This window comes from Papaver somniferum, chromosome 5 (assembly GCF_003573695.1).
Source record: "Papaver somniferum cultivar HN1 chromosome 5, ASM357369v1, whole genome shotgun sequence".
Taxonomy (NCBI): domain Eukaryota; kingdom Viridiplantae; phylum Streptophyta; class Magnoliopsida; order Ranunculales; family Papaveraceae; genus Papaver; species Papaver somniferum.
In genome coordinates, this window is record NC_039362.1 from 164,952,067 (window position 1) to 164,963,111 (window position 11,045).

The following is an 11,045-nucleotide window of genomic DNA, read 5'->3' on the forward strand; positions in this document are numbered from 1 at the left end:
ACAAAGTGTTTCTCGGTTGAACCCACTAGCATTGGTATATCATGTTAGTTGTCAATTTTAATTGCCAAAATGCATTCTTTATTTAGTATACTAAAGATAGTTTCGGACTAGATTAAGTCTAAGAAGTAGAATCGAAGCTATCCTTGAAGGTTGAAGTTTGAAGACTACAAGAAGACATCACAAGGACTTCATCAACAAAGGTATGTGATAATTGATTTCATTTGGATTCTTTTTCAATTCTACATTTCTAATCTATCGAAACAAATGCTCACTCTATGAAACAATTCCTATGATGCTAAATGTACATTTATGTATATATACTTGAGGTTATTTGAGCCACGACTTTTGTGACAATAACCTTTATCCCTGTAAAGGTTCTCATGTTATAGTGAATGAGCTTATGAATTCAACGAGCCAAGAATCACTCAATTCTGAGTTATAACGATGAAGTTATGAGTGATTTATTAAAGTAACAATTATAAGTGTTGTTGTAATTGTTACAGTTCGTTAGTAGGAAACTATCCACGAACTGTTTGTAACGGTTCACGGACTTGACCCCAATTACGTGTCTAGAAGCCATTTTTGGTCATGTAATTGATGTTTCCTTATCTAGGAAAGATAGCTATTACTCCAAACATATTTGATTACAATATTAAAGTGTTTGTGATTCCTTCCTAAGTTAAAATGTGATTTACTCATATAAATACAATATTTGCTAATTAATTATTTATTTAATTATTTTGGCAAGAGTTGTAACTTAGAAAAGACTCCCAATTTTAGGAGAGTCTTGAAAAAGGAAAACAGCTTTGCATATCTTCCAAGTTATTGTTCACTATAAGTAAAGGGTTCATGAGTGTTACACGTTTTCATCCCCTTTTGGAAAATTGGTATAAACTTCATAAGGTTGTTTTCCATGTCTTCTTTTCTTCGTGAACAAGAGTGAGATAAAAGTCTTTGTATTGGGGATCACAAAGCCGAGTTGAATCTTATCTTCGTGATTGATTATACAACTTGTAATCTAGGTTTTTCACCTCTTGTCTATTCTAAGGTTTTCTCTTCTGATATAAAACCATTCAAGAGTTGTTGATCATAAACCCTAGGTTTTGTCAGATTTCAGTTTCCGATCGTATACCAACACTTGTTAATCGAAATCGAAAGCTAGAAAAAAAACTTCGATTAAGGTATCTCGTAAAAATCCTTAAGAAGTTTTAAACAAGATATCTCTAGATTTATTCTAGTTGTGGAGTTATTAGGGTTTTCTTAACTTGGAAATTGATCTTTGGAATCGCCCAAGTTCACTTACGAAAATCAGGTTCACGGACTCCTTGAGTGTACGCATACTGATTGTAAGTTAAAACCCTAATCTTCAAGTTTGTTTCGGTATCTCTACTTTTATCTAGTATTTGTTCGAAACAAACACAAGATTTCCAAAACCTTGATTCACATCTAAAGTGAAATCAAATTGGTTTTTTGTGCAAACAAAAAATCGAATTGTATCAATCGTGTTGTTGTATATTCTAAAGAGAGCCTTGGGTTCTGCTAGAAGATTTACGAGAAGAATTTCTAAAGACAATTATTGTTGTGCTAGGAGTTCTATAAGTGCTTGAATACAGCTGAAGAAGGTATTACATCTAGTCCGAATAGGTAATAGGAAATTTGTGTGACAACTTTTAATTAGTGTGTGTTTATTCTGGACTAGGTCCCGGGGTTTTTCTGCATTTACGGTTTCCTCGTTAACAAAATTTCTGGTGTTTGTGTTATTTATTTTCTGCATTATATTTGTTTATATAATTGAAATATCACAGGTTGTGCGTAAATTCAATCAATTGTGAATCTGACCTTTGGGTTGTTGATTAAATTGATTGACACTTGGATATTGGTTTTTGTTACCGTCCAAGTTATTTTTTATATTCAATCGGCCTCACAAATTCCTATTTGTTTGATTGCGGATTAAATTGAGAAATTGAGATAACTCTTTGATATACTTTTCTCAAGATTGAGTCTGACTGTCTAGTTGATTCTCTTGAAAGTATGTTGGAGTTAGTCCATACAGATTGCCAAACGAATTATTGGGTGTGGTTGTTAGACCTCGGATTTTTCACAAAGCATGTGATTCATGCTACCATTAACACCATCAACTCGATTATGCATAAACCATGCCTCAATGATTCATGAAAATCATCAACTTGATTTATTTTATTTATTGTTATTTGAGCACCATCAACACTCGATTTCCTTTGTTGTCTTGAACCCTTTAAATTTAATTGTTAAAAACTTGGATTTATTATTAAAGTTTGAATGTTAGGACATAGTTCTTATTGTGTTATCGAATAAAATGAACATGATAAAATGGTTATCATGTAGTGGAAGGTTCAAATAAAGAGATACAATCATGCCAAATTTTAGAAGAAAAAAAGAACACGGCTAGACCTGTAGTCGCCTATACCTGACTCGACCAAATACTAAGAGTTTCTATGACCCAAAGTCGAAGACTTGATAAACAAATATGTATTGAAAATGGCCAAGTCCATCTTTACAAGTTTCAATCACTTGAAAATGGCTTTGAAGAAAAATGGTTTGTGAACAACAACTATATAACGTCCTCTAAGAATGTTTCAATGATTGAAATGATAGTATATATTATATAAGCATTGTTGGATATAAGCATTATGTGGTAATGGTAGGCTTGGGAATGTGTGTAAAATAAGAGAATAAGAGAAGCCTACATGGTTATACCGCAAGTGCACGGTGTTGGTTGTAGCTTGTGCAAATACGGGTCGAATCCACAGGGACTAGGGTGTGAGTTGAAGTTTCCTAAGCTAATTCTCTGAGCAGTGAACTAATGAAGCAAAGAGTGACAGTGGCAAGTGACAGTTACAATGGCAATGAGCCAAAGGCAGTGAAGTATAGAAAGAAGGTACTAGGGTCTTTGAATCTACTTCTTGATCCTAAGCTAAGGCAGCATCTAATCGAATCATGTCTTGTTTCATCTCAGGAAATACTATAATGGGTGATTTATCAACTAATTTTACTAGCATACCCCTGGCATCAGCTGTCTTTCTACAGCGCAGCTGATCACAGGTTTACTTGCACAACCAATTAATCTATCAACTCTAAGGCATTTGGGAACAATCCTTCTAATGTACTGAATTTTTAACCATTATCACTCACTTACCCCTAGCATCAGCTGTCTTTCTACAGCACAACTGATCACATGCTTACTTGTTCAAATGGCTACTAGCAGTCCTAACTCATTTTTAGCACTACAAGAACAATGACATGATTACTAACTATCTTAACATACAATCAAGAGTTTCATCTAAACCCTAGCACATGATACTTAAAACATGCTGGAAATTATTAATAGCTGAAATTGAAATAATATTGACTTCAAAACATGAACTGAAAACAACTTGGAAGCACTGGCTATTCCAGGCCCCTTGGGTGAAGCTCTGGCTAGCCCAGGCATATCTCTACAACAACACCCACAAGTCCTATTTATACCCAATTTACATAATTAGGGTTCATACACCCAATTCCCAAAAATCCCAAATACAGTTGAAATTAGGGTTTGTAGAAACTTACCCATACTTCTCGAATTTCACTCCTACGCTTCTACCCACTCTGTGTCTGCCTCTCCTGGTCCTTTTCCTGCTCTAGCTCGACCTAATTCACTATTTTCACATGCTTAGGGTTTCAGAGAAACGTGTGAAATTAGTGAAGTAGATGGCTCAAGAGAAGGGGCGAGATAGTTGGTGATGGGATTTGGAAGAGGGGTGTGGTGGTGGTTGGATTTCTCGTGGTTGTACGGCAGAGTTGGTGGTGGTGATGGAGAAGGTGGTGGTTGTTTCTCTACAGAGGGATGGGGGAGGTAAAGTCGATGGAGAAGAAGGTTGGGGTGTGTTTGGTTGATGGGTATAGGTATTAGGTACTATGGTGTGAGGCGGAGATAGCAAAGTTTGATGATCTGCGACGCTGAGCCGTGGGATGTATAAATGATAGATCGATCTAACGGCTTTACGTGAAGAGCTTGTAGCGACCGTTGGATTGTATAATACAACGAAATTAACGGCGCAAGATGGAGTTAGGTGCTGTAGTGTTAGACAGGAGCTTCAGACTTTGATGTACTGGCGATGTTGCGACCATTGGATTCAGATGTGTCCAATCTGACGGCTAGAAAGGGAAACGGGTATGGATATAGGAAATGGATCTGGGTGAGGGTTTTGGGCCTTGGATATGCCAAGCCCATATCTTCTTTAAGAACAATTCTTCCTTGTTAAGCCCATTTCTAGCCTTTTGGTCTTGTGCACAACATTCCTCGCGGCTTCCTTGCGTAATTCCTCTCGGCTTCCACCACTTTTCTGCTCTTTTCGCTCCGTAATTCCATCCAAACTTTATTTAGAACCTAAAAATACAAAATTAATTAAGAAAAGTATTTATTCTTGAAAACAATGAAAATACAGAATATGGGATAAAATGGAGAATTAGAGCACAAAAGATGAGTTAATTGCCAAGAAAAAGATATAGAAATATGCACTTTTTAGCACTCATCAAATACCCCCAAACCTGAATTTTACTTGTCCTCAAGTAAAACAAAACTAAGGAAATCCTACCTATACCACTGTCGCTGGTCTCTCGAATGCATTTAGCGTATGCACTAAGACTTTTAAACCACTAAGTGTCCCTAGTGGACGAGTTGAAGTCTCGTGAAGGTTTGCTTAGAACGTACCTACAAAGTTCTAGGACAAAATATAAGCTCAGATTCCATGAAATGTGACATGTGCAAGACAATAGAAGCTCACAGCAAAATGGAGATGTCAATCTAGCTATCTAAGGCACAATCCTAGCAGTGATAACAAATAAATACATGTGATAAGAGTGTAAAGTGTATCTACACATGTTTCTAGAATGACCTGAAGTTATGACTACTAATCACCAAGAGATAGTTTTTAGGCTAAGAACCGAATTCTAAGCCAAGCTAGCTTTCCGGCTTTACGAGAATTGTGAATGTTCACCCAATGAGTTGGTGATATTTCAGTTTACCCGCGTTATACATCGATGGCTGCACCCTCCTTGCTTATTACAAGACTATTTACAACAAAAAGATGACTCTTTACATGACTCTTATTTACATTGATTACTCTCTTTTATTTTTGGAACAAGAGAGAACTATTGTCTTTAACATGACAAAACATGGAATAAATACTTGATTTTTTTTTTTTTTTTGATATTTTTTTTGATTTTTCTGAATTTTTTGATTTTTTTTTTTTTTTTTTTTGAAGAAATAACTTTGATCTTTACAACATAGTGACACTTTGATACATGAACAAAAGAAAAACATAATTACATGACTCTTAGCAAGAGGTGGCCCTTATCGAATGCATCCGGTCAAATTCTATGGTTGCTTTTCTTAACGTATCCTCCAACTTCTATCCCAGCCAACCAAAGAACAAGCTAGTCAAGTTCGTTCAGTATTCTAAAGTGATTGGCAATCTAACTTCCTATAAACACCTCAAGGATGAGGCTATACATGTATTGGTAGATCGTGCGTGTGCAAGTTTCTTATCACTATGTGAATTGTGCTAGAATCAGGGTGCCTAAATATCTAGACTAAGAATCCTAATTACATATTTGCACAAGAGTCAACATTTCAAGGTAAATGAGCTCCATTTTTATGTTTTTTTTTTTTTTTTTTTTTTAATTTTTATTTTTTTTTTTTTTTTCAAAAAGAATGAGTTCTATTTTTCGATTATAGCATGTTATCAAAGTATCTACTTTTCACCCCCAAACCTAAACTAAACATTGTCCTCAATGTTTCAAAAGATAAACATGATTATAACACATACCATGAGAACGATGCTAAGTGTAGAAAAAGGAAAGAGATTACCGGATATTGGCGAAAGCAAGTTTTGAACTCCATTATTCAAGGCAAAACCCAACAGTAACTCAACTGAATTCACATTGGGTTAGCACAATATATACAAGAAACATATGATCCACTAAACATTACCTACCAGATTATATACAAACAATTCACTATATACAGTCTAAAGAGTTGAGGATCAACCCAAAAGACAAAGTGTAGACATTTCAACAGCTTCACACAATAATAATATGATAGGCATGCAAGTGAGGCTGTGAAACAAAAGCTACCCCCAAACCTGGATTTTCAACAGATATATTTTGGGTACAAAATCTCGCAGTTTTGGGGGTTCATCATGCACAAGGTCTAGCTCGAAATGAACTTTGCTAGGGACGGGCAAACATGCATATCCTAACTGTGGCTCCTCGAAAGTATTGTATTTAGATGCAAAATAGTCCAAGAGGACTTGAGAGGCACACAGTTCCAGGCCTAGATTAGGTATTCTCATGAAAATTGGTTTGACAATATTGTTACAAACCAAATCTAGGTAGGATGCAAGGCTATCAGATTGTGACTTAGGCAAGAAAGTGACATCTAAGCGTCTCACATGCATGAGATCAAGAGTATCAATATTATCAGTCACATCAGCATTATCTAAGTCACACTCAAGATGTGTAGCATGCTCATCATCACAAAAAATTTGCACAAGTCCTAATTCAGAATCATGGTTATCCGATATATTCAAATTATCATCAACAGAAGCAATATATGTGGCTTAAGTATGGAATCAGACACATCAACTATGTTTTCATGCATAGGATCATTAGTGTCAACAGAAGATTTACCTAAGTCATGCTCTTCACAGGATAATTGCACAATATCTAAATCAGTATCAACATCACATGCATATGGAATACTAGAAGAAATATCATTCATGAAGGTCGGGGCAGAAAACCTAATGTATTTGAAACCAAAGGTTCCACAACATTTTCAGCATAGACATGTTCTTCTAACATAACATTATCATCATCATCATCATAGTAATATGCATACTTGTCCCTATTAGCAGTTGTGGTGTCATTAGTCAACTCATGTTCCTCTAGATTAGGTTCATATTCAATATCATACACATGGGAAGGACTAAACATGCTATTTTCAAAGTTCAATTCATTATCACCTATATCATGTGACAGTGTCTCAGTTTCCCTAATGGATTCCCATTGACGGGTTTTCTCTGCAATCTCAGCTAAAAATTTCCATGCATCGTCCACAGTTTTATCAAGAAATTCACCATTACACATACACTCAACCATGACTCGAGATTTAAAGTCTAGTCCCTCATAGAGGATAGCGACAAGTCTCCACTTCTCAAATCCATGGTGTGGACATTCGCTCAACAAATCATTAAAACGTTCAAAATAGTCAAAAACAGTTTCCTCATCCAACTGGACAAAACAATTGATATTTTGACGAATAGCGATGGTCCTATGATGTGGAAAAAATCTTTGGAAAAATTGATTAGTGAGTTGTTCCCAAGTGGTGATTGATTGTGGTCTCAAACCGTAAAACCATGTTTTGGCCTTTTCCTTTAAAGAAAAAGTAAACAAACGCAATTTCAGAGAGTCTTCGGACATATGTTCAGGTTGCATAATCCGGCAAATTTGTTCAAACTCTCTTACATGAGTGTAGGGGTTCTCAGAATCGAACCCTCGAAATTTTGGAAGTATTTGTATCATGCTTGCATTTATTTTAAAAAAGTTATCGGTTTGAGGTAAAACAATACATGATAATTGAGTTTTTATTGTGGGAAACATGTATTCATGGAGAGCATGAGGTTGGCCCATATTTGAAAAAAAGGAAACTAGTGTGACACAAAGCCCACTATTTGGTTGATGAAAATTTGGTTTTTAAAGGCAAGGGGCAAAGCCCATTTTGGTTTTTAAAGATGGGGAGCAAAAATTTGGTTTTTGAAATTAGAAGCAAATTTTTTTTTTTTTTTTTTAGCCCAAAATTTAGTTAAGTTTGGTTCACAAAAAGGCAAGCCCAAAATCCAAAAAGTTAAGTTTAGAGCAAGCCCACTATTAAGAAACTACAAGCCTAACAAACAACTAAATTACAAGCCCAAATAAAGAAAGAAATAAAAATAAAACTAATTATTACAAACCCACAAAAAAAGAAAATAAAAATAAAACTAAAATTATTACAATCCCAAATAAAGAAAGAAATAAAATTAAAATTAAAATAATTATTACATGCCCAAAAAGATAATTAAAATTACAAGCCCAAAAGAGAATAACAATATAAACCCACAAAAAATTACAAGCCCAAAAAAATTGGGTTTGGGTTTAGGCTTACCTTTTTGGAGGGAAGCCCAGTAAGGCTTTGGTCCCTATTTTTTGTTGCACAAGCCCAGTTGGGTTTGGTTCAAATTCTGTGCAACTCCACAAGCATCTCCAGTTGGTTTACGAATCACAACTTCTACTCCAACAACACCAGTCCATCCCAGCCCAGCAGATCAGCAAAGCAGGGTCAGGCTTCAGCAACAGGCCCAGCAGGGTATTTGGACTACCACACCCAGTAAACTGGGTTATATTTGGCTGATTTCTGCCTCAGCCCACACCTTTGCTCAGTAACAGCACCAGCTACCTGTACACTCAAATGTGTGTGATCAGTACACAAAAAAGACAGGCAAAGTGAGCAAAATTGAAGAACTGCAATGCAGTTGTGCAGTTGCAGATGGAGCTGAATGGAATGCAAAACTGCAAAATTGCTTGGTTAGCAGTGGCAGTGCAGGTGCAGTTCAGGCCAAATGAAAGAGCTGCAGTTGCAGTCAGTTAACTGATGCAGTTGAATATCAAAGTGAGCAGGAAGTTGGACTGATAAGGGGCTGCCAGATGCACAAATGCAAAAACTGAGATGCCAGATGCAGGTGCAGTTCAGAAATGCAGAATGCAAATATGCTTGGACTGTAGTGGAGTTGGCAGTTTCAGTTCAGCTCAGTTGAGAGTGCAGAGATTATGTGAATGCAGGAGGCAGTAAGATTAATTGAAGGATGCAAGTTATGATGCAGAACAGTATGCAAAGAAGATGCAAAATGAAAATGCTACTAGAGGAGAGAAGATGCAGATGTAGTGATGATGCAAATGAACAGCAAGAGAAAAAGCTAAAAGATAAATGCAAGTACAGCTAAGAAAGTGCAAGAATAGCTAAGATACAAGCCAAGAAACTTCAACACACAACGCCAAGTCCCCGGCAGCGGCGCCAAAAACTTGGTAGGCTTGGGAATGTGTGTAAAATAAGAGAATAAGAGAAGCCTACATGGTTATACCGCAAGTGCACGGTGTCGGTTGTAGCTTGTGCAAATACGGGTCGAATCCACAGGGACTAGGGTGTGAGTTGAAGTTTCCTAAGCTAATTCTCTGAGCAGTGAACTAATGAAGCAAAGAGTGACAGTGGCAAGTGACAGTTACAATGGCAATGAGCCAAAGGCAGTGAAGTATAGAAAGAAGGTACTAGGGTCTTTGAATCTACTTCTTGATCCTAAGCTAAGGCAGCATCTAATCGAATCATGTCTTGTTTCATCTCAGGAAATACTATAATGGGTGATTTATCAACTAATTTTACTAGCATACCCCTAGCATCAGCTGTCTTTCTACAGCGCAGCTGATCACAGGTTTACTTGCACAACCAATTAATCTATCAACTCTAAGGCATTTGGGCACAATCCTTCTAATGTACTGAATTTTTAACCATTATCACTCACTTACCCCTAGCATCAGCTGTCTTTCTACAGCACAACTGATCACAGGCTTACTTGTTCAAATGGCTACTAGCAGTCCTAACTCATTTTTAGCACTACAAGAACAATGACATGATTACTAACTATCTTAACATACAATCAAGAGTTTCATCTAAACCCTAGCACATGATACTTAAAACATGCTGGAAATGATTAATAGCTGAAATTGAAATAATATTGACTTCAAAACATGAACTGAAAACAACTTGGAAGCACTGGCTATTCCAGGCCCCTTGGGTGAAGCTCTGGCTAGCCCAGGCATATCTCTACAACAACACCCACAAGTCCTATTTATACCCAATTTACATAATTAGGGTTCATACACCCAATTCCCAAAAATCCCCAAATACAGTTGAAATTAGGGTTTGTAGAAACTTACCCATACTTCTCGAATTTCACTCCTACGCTTCTACCCACTCTGTGTCTGCCTCTCCTGGTCCTTTTCCTGCTCTAGCTCGACCTAATTCACTATTTTCACATGCTTAGGGTTTCAGAGAAACGTGTGAAATTAGTGAAGTAGATGGCTCAAGAGAAGGGGCGAGATAGTTGGTGATGGGATTTGGAAGAGGGGTGTGGTGGTGGTTGGATTTCTCGTGGCTGTACGGCAGAGTTGGTGGTGGTGATGGAGAAGGTGGTGGTTGTTTCTCTACAGAGGGATGGGGGAGGTAAAGTCGATGGAGAAGAAGGTTGGGGTGTGTTTGGTTGATGGGTATAGGTATTAGGTACTATGGTGTGAGGCGGAGATAGCAAAGTTTGATGATCTGCGACGCTGAGCCGTGGGATGTATAAATGATAGATCGATCTAACGGCTTTACGTGAAGAGCTTGTAGCGACCGTTGGATTGTATAATACAACGAAATTAACGGCGCAAGATGGAGTTAGGTGCTGTAGTGTTAGACAGGAGCTTCAGACTTTGATGTACTGGCGATGTTGCGACCATTGGATTCAGATGTGTCCAATCTGACGGCTAGAAAGGGAAACGGGTATGGATATAGGAAATGGATCTGGGTGAGGGTTTTGGGCCTTGGATATGCCAAGCCCATATCTTCTTTAAGAACAATTCTTCCTTGTTAAGCCCATTTCTAGCCTTTTGGTCTTGTGCACAACATTCCTCGCGGCTTCCTTGCGTAATTCCTCTCGGCTTCCACCACTTTTCTGCTCTTTTCGCTCCGTAATTCCATCCAAACTTTATTTAGAACCTAAAAATACAAAATTAATTAAGAAAAGTATTTATTCTTGAAAACAATGAAAATACAGAATATGGGATAAAATGGAGAATTAGAGCACAAAAGATGAGTTAATTGCCAAGAAAAAGATATAGAAATATGCACTTTTTAGCACTCATCAGGTAACTCATACATGTATAAGTCTTTATTCCTTGAA

At 37.0% G+C, this 11,045-nt stretch overlaps 1 non-coding gene across 1 annotated transcript; it reads left to right on the plus strand.

Annotated features, from left to right (window-relative positions):
* The first annotated feature begins 7,234 nt into the window (after positions 1–7,234).
* On the plus strand, positions 7,235–7,338 carry LOC113284893. Its single transcript, XR_003328420.1, has one exon. It is a non-coding gene; the product is annotated as a small nucleolar RNA R71 (small nucleolar RNA).
* The last annotated feature ends 3,707 nt before the right edge of the window (positions 7,339–11,045 follow it).